Source organism: Panthera leo, chromosome D1 (genome assembly GCF_018350215.1).
Source record: "Panthera leo isolate Ple1 chromosome D1, P.leo_Ple1_pat1.1, whole genome shotgun sequence".
NCBI lineage: Eukaryota > Metazoa > Chordata > Mammalia > Carnivora > Felidae > Panthera > Panthera leo.
The window spans coordinates 78,248,678-78,266,006 of NC_056688.1; the positions used below are offsets into that span (position 1 = coordinate 78,248,678).

Below are 17,329 nucleotides of genomic sequence, written 5' to 3' on the forward strand. Positions count from 1 at the left end.
GTGCCAAGTATGGTTTTAGTGTAAGAATAAAAAAAAAAAAAAAACGGGAGGAAGAACTGAGTCTTATTTTTCTTCACAAATGATAATGTCTTATATATTTTTTTTAATATTTTATTTTTAAGTAATCTCTACATCCAGCGTGGGGCTCGAACACACAACCCCAAGATCAAGAGTTGCCTGCTCTTCTGACTGAGCCATCCAGGCGCCCAGTCTTGTGTGTTTTAAATGCATGTATACCTTTTATATATGTTAACAATAATAAGACATAGAAGAAGAGGTAAATAAAGTTAAAATGTTTTAATTTTTTAGCATTAGCAAAGAAAAAAGTAAAATTTTTATTGGATTTAATAAGTAAAGATTTATACTGTAATAATATTTAGAGCCACTAGTAAAAAATTGAAACAGATTTTATAGCAAAGAAATTAATAGAGGGGGAAACATTTCATTATTCAAAAGAAGGCGAAAGTAATAAAAATTAACCTAAAATAGTTTGGCCTAGTATAAAATAAGCAAAAAGTTGATAGTTATGAACTTAGCTTTATCTTTAATTATTTTACATGTAAATGGAGCAATTGAAAGTAAGTCAGTATAAAGAAGTATATGCTGCTTATGAAGCACATCTTAACTAGGAGTCGTAATATTCCACCTAGAGCATCATGTGGCTTGAGAAATGTACAATTAGATGTGAGTCTCTGTACCAGAAGTCTACAGAATAGCTAGGAAGTTTCATAAGAGATGCAAACAATCATTAGGCATGGCAGAGAATAATACAAGCTATGGGATGCTTCAGTAAAGTGCTAGAGAATTCCAAAGGAGAGGGAAATTCCCTTCTAACAGGGTGAAAAGGATTTTTTAAAAATATGTTCTATTACTTGTGTATTTTTATTAAAAAATGTCTCCAGTGCCTTGCTTGGTGCTGAGGACATAGTAGATTCTCAATTTCTGTGACATGACTAGATGATTCAGGGATATGGATATGTGCAAGAAGAGTATTCATTCAGAGAGAAAAATAGGTAAAAACAATCTCAGAAGCAAAAACATGTGAGTAAGTTATTGGTGAAAGTGTCCATCTGTTTTAAGTGGGAGAATGAAGGGTATAAAGGTATAGTAAGCATGAAGATCCAGAGAGAATAGCATTGTGCTAGAATGTTTATGGATTCTCTGTCCAGCAGAGGCAGAAAAGAAAAAATAACTCAAACTGATTTTATAACAGCTTTATTAATAATTCACAGACATATAACTCATGCTATTAAATTGTACAATAGTTTTTAGTATATTTACATAGTTGTGTAAGATCACCACAAACATTTCTACATCATTTCACCATACCAGTGTCTCAAGGTTATTATAGTTAAACAGCATGTATACAAATCACTCAGTATAGCATCTGGCTCCTATTAAACATTGCTTAGTAAATGTCAACCACATATTGATACTGAAGTAAATTTTAAGTGACAGAGGGATAGTCTATGAACTATCCTTATAGTGATCTAACCCTGTGACTGCCAGTCGTTAAATTTGGAGCAGAATTGTTGACCCATCTCAAATAATGTTCAGAAAACATCTATAAACCAGCAAGTCAAGTTTGACCAGTCGTTGATAAGTGAATCTGCAGGAGAGGGTAAGTCATCAAATTGAAGGAACTAGATAAATTGACAGCATACCCATGGAGGAAGGGGCTCACGACCAGGAATTGTTCCACCAGCAGAGGTCAAAGATGAGACAGGCTTTCAGGGCCTCCTGTGGTTTCCTAATGGTGCAAGTGCATCTTCTAACCTGTGCCTCAACACGCTAGAGATAAAAGCTTTCCCAGTGCTTTTTCTCAATGAAGCTGTATGGCCCTTGAATTTCAAATATAGGAAGAGACAAGTGCAGCTGTCCACATTCAGCATCTTATGACTTAAAACGGTTTTAAAGTCTTGGTTAGAACAGCAGCTATTGAAAAATGTCAGCGGAATGAAGAGTTACATAAATTTTAGTTCAGTTAGGACTCGTGTGTATGTGTGTGTGTGTGTGTGTGTGTGTGTGTGATTGCATGCTTACATAATGTCATTTGGGGACATTCATGTTCTTCCAATGATTGCTGAGAATTTACTGTCCCTTCCACAGGGAATACGTGCAAATATGTGATAGAGATCACCTGGTCTAGTCTTACTTTTCAGTGTGACTTTCCAAGGTGGCCCAAAGAGCTACAGAAAGAGCAAATTGTAAAAATCAGTTTAAGGAAAACTTCTGGAATTATAGTGTAAGGAGCTCCATCAACCATTTTCCCAAGGAAACTACCATAACTAGTTAAAGTTATAAAAGAACAGTATTTCATGTTCTGGAACTTGTCCTAATGACACAGTGAAGATGCATATTATTGACAGAGATCACAAATGTGGTGCCCTGAAGAGATACAGGTTTTCTTAGTGACCTGAGAAGAAGAGAAACAAATTACATTTGTCGAATACTCACTGTAGTTCTGGCAGTGTGGTAGGTGTTTTTAATATATGTTGCTTAATTGAAATCTCACAAGAGCACCAACAAGTTACTGCAGGTTAGTTGATTTCATAACTTTCAGTTGAAAGGAGAGATGTATTTATTTATTGACTAGCTATATTTATTCAACATGTTCTGTATACCAGATGCTGGGTTAGGTCTTGGGAATACACTACCCAATAAATGGATATCATTGTTATCTTCATGAATCTTCCTGTGTAGCTGGGGAGCAAATATTTAACAAACACACAACTGGTGATATATTTATAATGGGGTATATATTTTATCACAAATATAACAAAAATATCAAAAAAGCTATTGATTGCTTAATATATGCCAGGTATTAAACTACATCCTTGCCTATGTAAGAATTTCATATATCTTCTATGATACCTGACATTTATCTGACAGGTACTGTAAGTTAGGTACAGTATTAACAACCATATTTTATAGTTGCTGAAACCAAGGCCCATGGAAGTTAATGACTTACCCAAGATGTCACAGGCCAGTAAATGGAAGAATAAGGCTTTGATACTAGATATATTGTCTCTAGAAGCGTAGGTGTGTGTATATTATGCCCTAAACTTTACCCCTACCATCCTTACACAATTTATAAACAGCATGGCTGGAATTTAAACCCTTGTGTTCTGACTTCAGAACATACACTCTTGAACCTCTCTGCCATGCTGTCAATGTATGAACAAGGAACAGAACAAGTAATACTTTGTGCTGTGAGTAGTGCAAAGAGGGGATCTAATCCAGAGAAGGTGCCAGCCAAGAAGGGATACTAAGGTTGAGGCACATGAGCTGAGTTGTGGCTACTTAATAAAAGGGGAGAAGAAGGGAAACAGTGCGCCTGGACAGAGGAAAGAGGTTGCGAAAGTCTCAGAAATGGTGACAGACTTAAGGCATGAAAGGAAGGTCATTGTGGCTGGCAAATGTTAAGTGCAAGGGGAGTTGGAGACAGATGGGTCTGGCCTGTGGTCAGTTCATGTCTCAAAGATTAAAAAGATAAAAGGAAAGTTTATCATCAGTTTCAAATAGTCATATAAGGATCAGAGCTCAATTTCTAACTACTGTTGAATTTTTCCAGTAACTCTTGAGTTCAACTTCTTGTTTTTCATAATTTTTCAGGTGCTCTTTCAACTTTTAAGTGTGAGAAAAATGAAGGAACTGGAGACTTCTGTTTCTACTCAGTAGCTGTAATAAGAAACCTGCATATTGGACTTGCATCTTGAGAGGTTTCAGTGAAAAGCCTTTAACTGATGGTAATTTGTGAGTTGGAAAAAAAAAAAAACTTTGCTCATCTGACAAGAACATTTGGTGAGTAATCAGATACGTTCTACATAAAGACAGATTGCTGGACTTGAAATTAATATTTTATTGCAACTTTATGTAATGAATATATTATTTTATGACCTGTCAACTGTTTAGCCATAATTACAATTCCTACGTACAGAACATTCATTTTGTCCTTCCAAAAGAGCATCAATTATATTTCTTTTAGACAAACTTCACAAGAACTCTAATAAGTGGAACTACTTCTTGTTTGCCTTTATAATATTCCCCTAAAAGTCAGCCCTCCTGGTAGTAAAATAGTTTATAATTAGAAATTCAGATCAGCCATTATACATTATTTCCACTTTCTTTATTTTTGGAATTCATGCAACTAAGTGTGATCAGGCAAAAAACAATTAGAGATGTGCTAAAATACTTACAAAATATTTAGCTATCAGATATTTTCCCAAGCTTTTTGGTCTCATGTTTGAATAGTATTTTGAAACAGTCTGTAATGAGAAAAATTCTATATTAAAAGCGCATACATTCTGGGGCACCAGCGTGACTCAGCCAGTTAAACGTCTGGCTCTTGATTTCAGTTCAGGTCATGATCTCACAGTTTGTGAGTTCAAACCCCCCATGGGGCTCTGCGCTGACAGATTCTCTCTCCCTCTCTTTGCCCCTCCCCTGCTCACACACTCTATATCTCAAAACAAATAAGTGAACTTTAGAAAAAAAGCACACACATGTTTATAAACATACATACATGTTGTAAATAACAGTTAAATAAATAACAGATATGAACATAAAGGTGCCTTGGTGTCTGATTTGAGATGGGAAGGCTTTGACATAGAACTTAATTTTTCACTCACATACTATATCTAAAGAACACTGTGGGTGAAAAAAAGAAGAGATATTAATGTATTTACAATACAAAGCTGAATCTGTATCTCTTTTATCCGCCTCTGTTTCTGCACATTTATCTTCGGGAAGATCAAGCCAGATTTGTCCACTTCCTGCTGTTCATCTCAATGCTTTTGTGTATTCTGTTTCCTCTGCCTGTTGTGTCCTTTCCAACCTCCACGTGTCCTCACATGTGTGCCTCTTACATCGTTTTATTTTTTTTTTTAGTGTTTATTTATTTTTGAGAGCGAGTGAGCAAGCGAGCACGAGTGGGGGAGGGGCAGAGAGAGAGAGAAGAGCGAGAGAGAGGGAGACAACAGAATCTGAAGCAGGCTCCAGGCTCCGAGCTGTCAGCACAGAACCCAACTTGGGGCCCAAACTCACAAACCACAAGAACATGACCTGAGCCGAAGTCAGAGGCTTAACCGGCTGAGTCACCCAGGCGCCCCCTCTGACATCGTTTTAAATTCTAGCTCCAAAGTCCCTTCCTTTTAACTTTCCATCGTTCTTCCTCTTCTCATACATTATTTTATTGTATTTGTTAAACTGTTTCTCCAAAGTTATATTTATTTACATGCATATTTTCCCTAGTACTATCTTGGAATGTAGGAAACATGTTCTAATCATCTTTTAGCCTTCATTTCTGGTGCAATACTTAAGACCTCATGTTTACTAAATGTTTTGCAGAATGAGGTTAGGATGAGTATATATTTATAAGCAGATGAAGTAGAGCACATACAGTTCTGGCCGTAGTGATGCATTGGCAAAGGGGTGCAAGAGAGCACGTTGTGTTCTGTCAGTGGCTACTTACCCAATGTGTTAGAGAAAGTTTGGAGCAAGAATACAGAATCTGGGGTGCTAGAATATGAAGGGTCTGGTTTGCTTTGCCGAGAAGTTTGTTTGGCATCCTGTAGACAAGAACGAGACCTGGAAGGATTCGAGCCAGGAAATGAGATAATCAGATCTGTGTTTTGGCGAGAGAACCAAATGGTGGCATGGACGATGAACTTTATTACAAGACAGTGGAACTAAAAAGGCTAATCAACGTGATATGGTTGTTAAAGAAGAGCAAATTTTGAGGAAGACATTTTGAAGACGTAATTTACAATATTTGAAGAGAATATGTTGCTAAAAATTCATTGTAGTCTTGCTAATGTGGCCGGATGGCATGTTGTACTGTACCAAGTGACGTCTGCTGTGATTTTCAGTCGAAAAATGTGATGCTGCTCTTAGACAACACTGTTGCCTGGCTGGACAGCAGAATTCAAGAGGAAAACCTGTAGAAATTATCCTCCACCACCAACCACCGCTCTCCATCATCTGGATCCTATTTTTGGGGGCAAGGCAGTGAGTAAATTCAGTTGGGCATTAGAACTTTCAGGTGAATTCAGGTCTCTTTTATTATCAGTGTATGGAGTATTTAAGATGCCTTTACTGGATATAGGGCTTTGCCTTGAAATAGTTTCAACAGACTTTTTTTGTTAATGTATGTAAACTCACCAAATCATTACTCAGCAAAATAAAATAATTTATTTCTTGAAAGAATGGCCATCCCTTTATCTCTCCAGTCCTAGTAACCAACACACAGGTAAGCAGTCCCTTAATAATTGTTTGCTGAATGAGTGAAGGATTGAATGCAGAGTGAAAAGAGAAAGACATGTAACTGCTTTGTGACTTCTTTACAAACACATCTAAAGAAGCACCATTTGTTTGATTCTCATTACTTCTCCTAAATGTTGCTTGTAAAGCCTTCATGGATTTATATTATTATTTTCATATAACATTTTGCAAATTTTTTAAAAATTTTTTTAACATTTATTTATTTTTGAGACAGAGAGAGACAAAGCATGAACGGGGGAGGATCAGGGAGAGGGAGACACAGAATCTGAAACAGGCTCCAGGCTCTGAGCTGTCAGCACAGAGCCCGACGCGGGGCTCGAACTTACGGACCACAAGATCATGACCTGAGCCGAAGTTGGCCGCTTAACCGACTGAGCCACCCAGGTGCCCCAACATTTTGCAAATTTTTAAAAATTTTATTTATTTGTTTTGGGGGGGGGGGTGGGAAGGACAGAGAGAGAGAGAATCCCAAGCAGGCTCCACGCTATCAGCACAGAGCTTGATGCTGGGCTTGATCCCATGAACCGTGAGATCATGACCTGAGCTGAGATCAAGAGCTGGACGCTTGACCAACTAAGCCATGTAGGTGTCCCTTTGTCAATCTTTTTAAATGAAAGAGGCATGCTCCAAAAATATAATAACTTCCAAATTTTCATGGTTATGTTGTTCCAAGTTTAAAATAGATACTTATCACTTAAAATAATTGTTGCTTCAAAATCTAAGAATTCTTTTCCTTCTATTATTAATGTGACAAATATTTATCGAGGAACTACTGTGTCCCACATGTTGCTGTGATGATGATGCAAAATGAAAATACATGGTAACTATTTCCAGTAGTTTATGACCTTGCAAGGGGGAAAACATGCACATAAAACGTTCATTACCAGTTGGGTAGTATATTTGTTTCCTAGGGCTTCCATAACAAGATGCCATGGACTGGGTAGCATAAAGAACAGAAATGTATTTCCTCACAGTTCTGGAGTCTACAAGTCCAAGATCAAGGTATTGGCAGGTTTGATTTCTCCTGAGGCCTCTCTTCTTGGCCTACAGATGACTGTCTCCTCACTGTGTCTTCACATTGTTGTCCTTCTGCATGTGTTCATCTCATATCATTTTGTCTCTAAATTTCCTTCTTTTATAAGGACACCAGTCATATTGGACTAGAGTCCAGCCTAAATACCTCATTTTGACTTAATCATCTCTTTAAAGACCACATGTCTAAATAAAGTTACATTCTGAGGAACTGGGAGTCAGGACTTCAACATGACATTTGGGGGGACACAATTTAGACCATACTAGAGAGGAGATAGGATTTGGCACATCTAAAAGAATCCAGTGTCAGATTCAAAGCACTCAAATTAAACCCAGAATGGGCAGATATTGATTTATTTTTTAAGCAAATAATAAAGATAAATTTATGCTGCTGAAGAAACTTACATGAAAATATAATTTTTACAGCTTTCTCCCTCTCATGCTGTCTGCTATCTGCTCTAATATGAGTCATAATCATTTCTAAAGCCTCCACTGAGATGTCATGAACAAAAAAGATCAGGATTTTACAAAGGCATCAATGCCTGTAGCAGATAAGCAAAGAGTTCATAAAAAAGATATTTTTAATGCATGAGGAATGAGGACAGTGAAGGGATGGGTGGCAAGATAGTGTCTATCAAGTACATCTACAGAAAAACACTCTCCAGTAGGGCTTCTCCAGGGCACCCACCTACATCCTTCCATCAAGAGATGAGCAGGGCTTTGTTCTCAAAGGAAGAGACATTTATTGTACATATGGATTTGCTTTTCTTGCCTGCAATCCTTCTCCCAAATCCCATCTGTGATCTTAAGGAGTACCTCTTTTCATACAACATAGTTCCTGATCAAGAGATTTGTTTTATAGAACAGAAGTGCAGAGATGCTTATGAAATGTATTGTTCTCATGATCCCCCATCACTCTGAAGCAACTGTCCTGATACAATGATGCCATGGCCTTCTGAGATGCCAACTGGATGACTAAACTTTGTGGGGTTTGGGTATTGTCCTCTAGGATGTGACAAATGGTCTACAGCAGCAGCCGTCATATGCTGCTCTTTCTCTCATAATTAGTATTCACAAATCCAGAAAACAAGGAGTGAAATAGGAGTGACTTCTCACTATTACACTGAGATCCACTAACATCATTATTGTTGCCTATACTTAACACCTCTCGACTTGCTTGTCCTGATTTTCCCCAAGGGAGAAATATTTAAACCTAGGCCTACATCAATAGTTCCATTAAATCAAAATTTAACTACCACTTGGCTTCTTTGGGTTCCTCATATTAGTGAATCAATAGGCAAAGAGAGTAATGGTGTTCTGTCTGAGATGATTGATTCTGATTATCCGAGAAATTTGGCTGTAATGGGGTAAAGAGAAGTATGTCTAGAATGTAGGAGATCCTCTGGGGCCCATCTTAGTACTTCTGTACCCAGTGATTAAAGTCACTGGAAAATGAAAACAATCAAATACAAGAGGGACGCTCATGACCTCAACTAAAATCATAACTGGACAAGGTGCTTGCTGAAGCAAAAAGTGGGAAAACAATGTAATTATAAATAACAATTATGATCACATGACCAATGGCAGAAATGAGAACTATAATAGTTATGGATAGTATTTCTCATTTTGATATGCATATACTTACTTGTATATATGTTAACTTTTTAAATCTTTTCCTCTTACATTTGCCTAGCATCTAAAATAAGAAGTATTAATAGTAGTTAATATTGTATCATAGTTTGATTTATAAGATATCAAAGAGGAATGTGCCTGAGGTAGAAGAGGAATGAACATCACCTAAGGATGGATAAAGGGACTTTGTATCTCATTTTGGGGAGAGGATTGTATAAGGGACAGTTGCCTTACGTTATATGGAAGCAGAATCGTGCTGTTGTTTTACTTAGAAATTATTTTAAGTATGACTAATAAAAGTGTGTGTAAATGTCAAGTTGACAACGGTGAATTGTACTGAAATTACACTGTGTCAATTTAGCATAGCTAGAACTACATTTCTAAGAAATCCCTTCCCTTTATCATTCTGGGTTTAGTCTGAGCTAGATTTTGTTAATGAAAATTGGAAGACAGTAGTGAAATAGTAGTTGTATTCTTTTCCCACACATGAGGTTAGACTAGGTCAGTAGGCACGAGGCAGTTCACACGTGTTATCCCTTATCTGCTGTTATCACTTACCTTTTCAGATGTGGGCCAGCATTTGACCCACGGCAACTCCAGTTCCTGCTGCGTCTCCTCTTTTACCTTTGCGACTCCTGGACCAGGTGTTTGTTCTCCTCAGAGCCAAGGATGCCAGCTTCATCTGCAGGACAGCCTCATCATCATATTTAGAGGCTTAGAGGCAGTTGGAGATCCACACAAGGTCCAGTCTGTCCACGTGGATTTCGCCTATCCTCACAATTTTCTTTTAATCTCTGCTGTCCCCATTGGATGTCCTTCTTCCTTTCCTTACTGCCTCCCCAGCTGACTTTAGACTTCAGCACCAGACAGTATCAACAACCTCCCAAAGTCTATTTAACCAGCTTCCTAAATTGTGTAAGATCTAATCCTAGTAATCAGTGTGTGTATTGCAGGAGTTCTGTTTCTGTGATCGAACTCTGGGTGATAAAATTAGTTAGAAATTTTAGAACCAATAGGGCAGTACTTTCTTATTTTTAGCATATTATTCTTTTGCAATCATGGAAAACTTGAGTTAAATATCTGTACATATGTATCAATTTATTATTCTCACACACTATGCAGTTATTTTATCAGTTTCTAAGACAGCAAAATACTATGAATTTTGTCATTATTCAACAAATATAACATTTGCACAGTTGTAGGAAATACATTTTAACTAGAATTGACAGAAGCCAATGACTTAATTTCATTAAAAACTGTCTTTTCTCACCATTTTAAAAAATGCAGTGTTGTGATTTTTATAATATTCTATGAATAATCAATTCTGCTATTTTAAAACTGTTTCTAATTTTGAAACTTAGTTGAGACTTTAAGTGCTAGTTAAATTTTAGACTTCATTTTCATTCTCATTATTGGTCTTTTCATTTTGTTTTGAAAAATGAATAAGGTCTGAAGAACTCTATTCTGACTTTGGTCATTCTTACAACAAAACATTTTCAAATTTTGATTTATTTTTCCCTCTCTAAGTAGGTACCCTGGGTAAAAGTGCTATTACTGGCCAGATTAACACATAAAAGGAAAAACATGGGTTTGGCACCTGACAGTAGTTTTTTCTTCCAGCTCAGGATGGTATTCCTTTCAAGATTTGAATTATTGTAGGAACAGATGGACAGGCAGCCAGTAAATGGTCTGCCATTGCATTTATTATCTTATAAAGCACAGTGATCTCATAAATATTTTAATCTAAAATTCTAAGGCAATAGCTGAACTCTGTCTACTTGTTCATGGTGCTGTTGATATAGGAGTACTATATAATTCAGGTAAGAAAAAAAAGGGGCAGGGTAAAATACAAAGACAGTACACCTCAGAAGGTAAGTCTAATGCTGCATTTTATGAAAATAGAAAATGGAAAATAAATTGTTTAAAAACCACAATCATATATGGCATTGTCACATTGTAGAGAAACCATCTTTATAAATCAAAGAAAATTTTATATTGAGGAAATGCCTTTATATGTTTTTGAAAAAAAAATATCTTTCATCATTTGTTTTAAGCAGGCAATGATTCAAGTTGTATTTTTACTAATTAAAAATGTGGGAAATTAAAACTCAAACTTAGATCTAATGTCTCTTAGTTCATTCACTGAAAATTATCTTCTCTTTTAATTTGCAAGAATATCACAATGTGGCCAAGGAATGAGAATATAGTCATCAACTGATTCTTTATCAGAGTTCTGTAACCTGTTTAAAGATATGAAAATAATATTTTAAAAATGCCAACCATTCTGCAGTTATCTGCACTTCCAAATACATTGTATGTAGATCCATCTGCAAAGTATTAAAAGCCATATATTATGTATTTACTCAAAGGTATCACATATTGAATTACTGAATCTACTTTTCTAAAGTTGTCTTTTTAAATACATAGAGATTTAAGAATTTATAAGAATGCCTAGGATGTTTAGGAAATGAATAGCAATATAATTTGTAGTCCTTTAAAAATAAAATCCCTTTTTTTTTTGACAAAATGAGCCTTATTTCTCTGAACAATAGTATGTGTGATAATTCCATCATATTCATACCAAGAAATTTCCCATCTACACTACAATTAAAAGGGAATCAATAGTAATATCTTTACTAACTTTATATGTAGCTCTTCATGGACTATAAGAAAAAAAAGGAGATACCGAATAATTTATTACCAAGTGAGAATGTTTTAAAAATGAAAAAGAGGTTGGGGAAAAGATAAATAGATATACCAAGAGAGAGACAGAAAGGAAAATCAAAGTGGAGGCCATGCAAAAGATCAAAGAAAAATGATGCACCTAGAAATTTTCTCTCATCTTGGTTTATTGATGTTAAAGGCAGTCATGAAAGGTATACCCAGTTATAAAGTTGGAACTAAAATATTTTAATTGTAAATCATGCCTGACTTTAGAGTTAATAAATGTATTGATACATTTTCTCATTACATTTATTTTTTTAATTTTATACTTTGATTTAAATTGATAGTAAATTTAATTCTTCTAATATAGGCTTTTCAAAACATTCTTGACTATTGAATTTCTACTCATTATTTATAGATCTGATTAATAGATAAAAACTGACCCTTCTCCCAGAACAAAATCAGTTACTAATCTTACTTTACGTTCACCACATTAGAACTGTTCTATTCCCATTCCCATCATTCTATCTTACATAACAGTTAGTTATATGACTGGCCCTTGAACACACGTTTGAACTGTGCGTGTCTACCAATATGTGGATTTTTTTTGATATGGTACAATAGTATAAATGCATTTTTTCATGATTTTCTTGATAACATTTTCTTTCCTTTAGCTTTCTTTATTGTAAGAATACAGTATATAATACATATACAATATATGTATTAATCCACTGTTTACATTATTATGTTATGGTTTATGTTATTTGATTGAGTCAACAATAGACTATTAGTAGTTAAGCTTTTGAGGAGTCAGAATTTATATTCAGCTTCTTGACTGTGTAGAGGTTTGGTGCCCCTAATCCCCATGTTGTTCAAGGGTCAACGGTGTATATGGCTGTTACTTTCATTAGAAAGGATGTTTTTTCAAGGCAAGTATTCCTTTCTTCCTTCCTCTCATTATTCATGACATTATAGTGGGAGAGGGGTTCAAACAAAGAATATTCATCACTATATTTTCCACAACTATATTTTCTATCTAGCATTATTCAAGGAACCTGCTAATAGGCCTAGTAATGTATAGCTAGAACTACATGAAGCACTTACTCTCAGGTAGTACAACAAACCGTTCATGTTAATGATGTTGTGGTTCATCCAATCAGCAAATATTTATTGTGCTCTTGTGAGTAGCATGCAAGGTGTTGTGGCTGAAATGGTGAGCAGGACTGACTCATGGAACTTACAGTCAAGTTGGGAAGACAGAGAAGCACAAATAATCTTGCATATATATAAGATATATCAGTTAAGTTACATGCAATATATCAGATAAATAATGTGTTTCTCTGTTCATTTATGTATTCATTTTGAAATCTAGATATTTGTGATAATCAATCTTATTCAATAAAATTGCACATTATTCCAATTTTTAGTCTTCCTTTAAGAAATTTAATGCAATTTTATATTTTTGTTCCTAATGACTCCGCATCTTTGATGTATTATATTCTGAATGAAATATAGTTCTCCCCCACTATTATAAAGTATGTTTTTTTTCCTTAAGTCATCTGTGTCCAGGCACATTAATAATTATCACTTTTTGTTTGACAGAGTATCTTTGATTTTATAAACACAGTATCTTTATCAAAGAAGGATAATACTGTGTATCTTTTTAAATATTCAAACTGATCATTTTTTTTTTTCTTAACGCATTAACTTGATCCTCTATCAATAGTTGAGTAGTAGGGCTGATTGCAGCCATCTCTGTTTTATTCCTCATTTTCATAGAAATAAGGTTAGCATTTGCTGTTAGTTTTGGCATAAGAGTTATTTTTTATATTGGCATTTCCTTCCCATTTTCTCATTGTCCTTCCTATAAGGAGTATGCATGGCCTTCTCCATGGCCATTTGACTTCCAGTACCTCGCAGTTGAAGTTGTTTTGGTTCAAGGAGTCACTGAATGTCATGTTCAACAGAAGCTTTAAGAACCATTTCATGATTTTGCCAAGATTCATTTTCTTCTACTTCTATGAGTTAAAACTGAAATATTTCAGTTGTAAATCACACTTGATTTCAGAGTAGGTAGACTACTACATTAGCCAGGATCCAGTAATGAGGAGGATATGTGGAACAAAATTGAACAGAAACAAGCAGAGCCAAAGTTATGCCCTGAATACATGGAAATTCAATGAAGTAATTATTTCTTGCTGTGTGATAATTGCTAAATCATTTGCTTCCAAAAATTCCTATTTTATTTAAATTTTCATTAGAATCCCTGTAAGTTTTATCTAATGACCTTATGTCATCCATTTCTTTTTTTTTATTAGAGAGAGAGAGACAGAGACAGAGAGACAGAGAATGGGTGGGGGAGGGGTTGAGAGAGAGGGAGAAAGAGAGAATCCCAAGCAGGCTCCATGGCATCAGTGCAGAGCCTGATGGGGGGCTTGAATTCACTAACCATCAGATCACGACCTGAGCCTAAACCAATAGTCGGACACTTGACTGACTGAGCCACCCAGGCGCCCCTGTCATCTATTTCTAGTTATATGATTTTTCCTTTTAATGTATTGATTGAATGGATTATGTTGATATAGTTCCTGAATTATGACAACATTCCTGGACTACCTAATTGTAGTATATTAAACACTATCTATAGTACCTACGTATTAAACACTACCTATAGTATAGTATAGCATACCTATAGTATAAACACTACCTAATTATAGTATATTATTTTTGTTAAGTAATACTCAATTCTGTGTATAGCAGACCCTCTTTATCTGCACTATCCCTTTCTGTGGTTTCAGGTATCTACAGTCACTGAAAGTCTAGAAGCAGATGATAGTCCTTCTGACCTGTCATCAAGTCAGTAGCACTCTGTTGCTGCATCACAATGCCTACATTATTCACCTCACTTCATATTGTCAAATAGACATTGTATCATCTGACATCATCACAAGAAGAAGTTTGCGTATAGTCCAAAAAGATATTTTGAGACTAAGAGGCCACATTTACATAATTTATTTTACAAGACATGTCATAATTATTGTATTTTATTATTGTTGTTCATCTCTTACTGTGTCTAATTTATGAATTAAACTTTATCATAGATACATATGTATAGGAAATTAAAACACAGCATAAATAGGGTTCAGTACAATCTGCAGTTTCAGGCATCCACTGGAGGTCTTGGAACATACTCTCCATGGATAAGGGCGGATGGATATATATATATATATATATATATATATATATAGTAATAAGTTAAATTAGATTTGTGGCATAAAATTTGTTGACAATACTTTGTAGTATTGTATAACCTGAATAATTTTAATTCTACAGGTATTAGTTTTGCAAAGGTTTTTAAGAACTTTAAAATTTTCTGTACTAAATTATCATTGAAGATGGCAGGCTGAGAATAGGCTACAATCTTCTCTACACTCCAGATTCAGAAAAATTTTGAAAAAAAAGCCAAAAAACAAGCACTTAAGGTATAAAAAGGGAACATTTCACCACTTCACTTACCATAAAAGTGTTAGACATCTCTCAGAGATGGGCACTATATAGGATGATATGGGAAGTCACAAAAAATAGGACAAAGGCAAAAGGCAAAATGAAATCCATGACTGTTGTACTGTTGTATACATGGAGACAATGGATGCTAAGAGGTGGATGACGCCAGAGAGACCACAATAGTAGTAACCAAGCACGTGAACTCCTAGTGTAAGCTTTCAAACATGAGCATGAGTGAGTGATATCAGGCAAGAGAAGCAGGGAATTGTGGATGGTAAAGGATGGGAGAAATATGGAGGACCCATATGTAGAAAGCTAGCACTGAAAATACCATTAAGGTACTGGCTTCTTGCTTTTTCTGAAACTATACCAGAATTCAGGACACATTTTATTCTCCCTAAGCAGTTTGCACAAACAGAAAACATAGTCGAAATGGAAATATATTCCCAAAGATGAAGATACAGTCAAGATGTCTAACAGATAAAAAATAAATAAATAAATAAATAAATAAATAAATAAATAAATAAATAAAACAAGACATATACAAAGCTCAACATCAGAGAGAGAATTTAAACAATGTTAAGTAATAGAGGAGGCAGAATTGGAGTTTCACATAAACATGAAAACACTAATCATAAGAGCTGACATTATTTCCTAGGTGGCCAGCACCTTTTTACGTCTATGTGTTCTACCATTAAATGGATGAAAGAATGCAGGAATAGACCAAAGTCCTACAATAAGAATGATTAGCAGTAAAGGAATAAAAGTGATAAATCTCAAAAATGAAAACTGTTGTTGAAATTAAAAACAGAAGTCCAGAATGTCCTGAGAAGAAGCATGCATTACGTCTGGAAGATCTTGTTGAAGGGTTAAGCCAGAAAGCACCACAGTTGGAGAGAGATGAGGCATGTGAAAGAAAGATGGCAAGATGTGGAGGCATCTAGCTGTTTCAATATCTGACTTACTGACAGCCCAGAGGAAGTACGTGGGATATAGGTGTGTACAAGACCACAGGCGATCTGTACTCAAGAAGGAGTCTGATGAAAAGAACCCACTCTGTCCTGAAGAGGATAAGTTCAAACAAACAAACAAACAAAAACTAATAGATTTAGACAGAGTGACAAAGAATACAAATAAAATCTTAAAAGGTTCCAGGAAGATATACAGATATGCCTACTGAAATCAAGATAGCAATGGAACAACATCTGTGAGCAGGAAGACCGCAAAGGCCCACACATAAGGAGGGAGAAAATGTACAGCCTTATATTAATGTATTAATAATACAAGATTACACATCGGTGAACCATGCTTTCATATTGAGTTAGAAACAAAATAAACCCATCAAAGAATAAGAAAGGGCTAATAGAGGGAAAGTTGAAGTTGATGTAATAAACATAAGAGTTAATAAAAATAAAGATTTAAAAGATAATAAAATAACATTCAAACTTTTTGAAGTATGACAAAAAAAAGAATAAAAAGCTAGTCATTTTAGACCTAAAGTATTAAATAAATACAGATACCAAGAAGATTAAAACAATGTTAAGAAAATACTATGGACAGTTTAACCTAATTTGTTTTGGAGAATACATATAAGAAAAATGGCTCTACAAGCAGAGACGTAGAATGAAGGTGGAGTCAGATTGTGATCTCCAGAGACACTGACATAATCTGTGAAGATCCACCAGCCTGGAATGCTTTTAACTCCAGTCATTCAGATTTCAACTCAAATATCAGGTTTTTTGAGGCTTTCTGACCATCCCAATAAAATCAGTTGCCTAGTCTTATATCATTATTCCACTTATTTTTCTCTCTTATCAGCAATTGGAAATTTGTTTTGTTGCTGTGTAATGTTGGACCTGATTGTAGCTACTCAGTAAATTATCATCTGATTAATTGATGGACTGATTAATTAACCCCATTTTATTTTCTATGATTCTTTTTGTTGTTTATTTTCTTTCCAGCACTTCCTACCTTTTCTTTTTTTTCCTCCTATTGGATTGCATAATAAACTAAAACATTTTTCCACTGACAATTTTAAAGATGAATTCTAACAAACCTTCAAAAAACAAAGTTTCCATTTTATACTTGCTCTTTCAGCACCGAAAAAAGAGGAGGAGGTGATGAATCACCCTTCTCCATCTGGCATCATGTTTCCTTTATCTTGATTGAAAGGACCCCAGAATCATCCCATGATGATTAGGCCCAAAATCAATAA

The 17,329-nt window shown here is 35.2% G+C and overlaps 1 long non-coding RNA gene across 1 annotated transcript in view; it reads left to right on the plus strand.

The window, feature by feature from the left end:
- LOC122200028 overlaps positions 1-6,171 on the plus strand; it is a 49,111-nt gene extending 42,940 nt beyond the window's left edge. The window contains exons 3-4 of the long non-coding RNA XR_006193700.1: positions 3,616-3,804; positions 5,871-6,171. This is a non-coding gene — a long non-coding RNA (uncharacterized LOC122200028). The remainder of the gene's footprint in view (positions 1-3,615; positions 3,805-5,870) is intronic.
- The last annotated feature ends 11,158 nt before the right edge of the window (positions 6,172-17,329 follow it).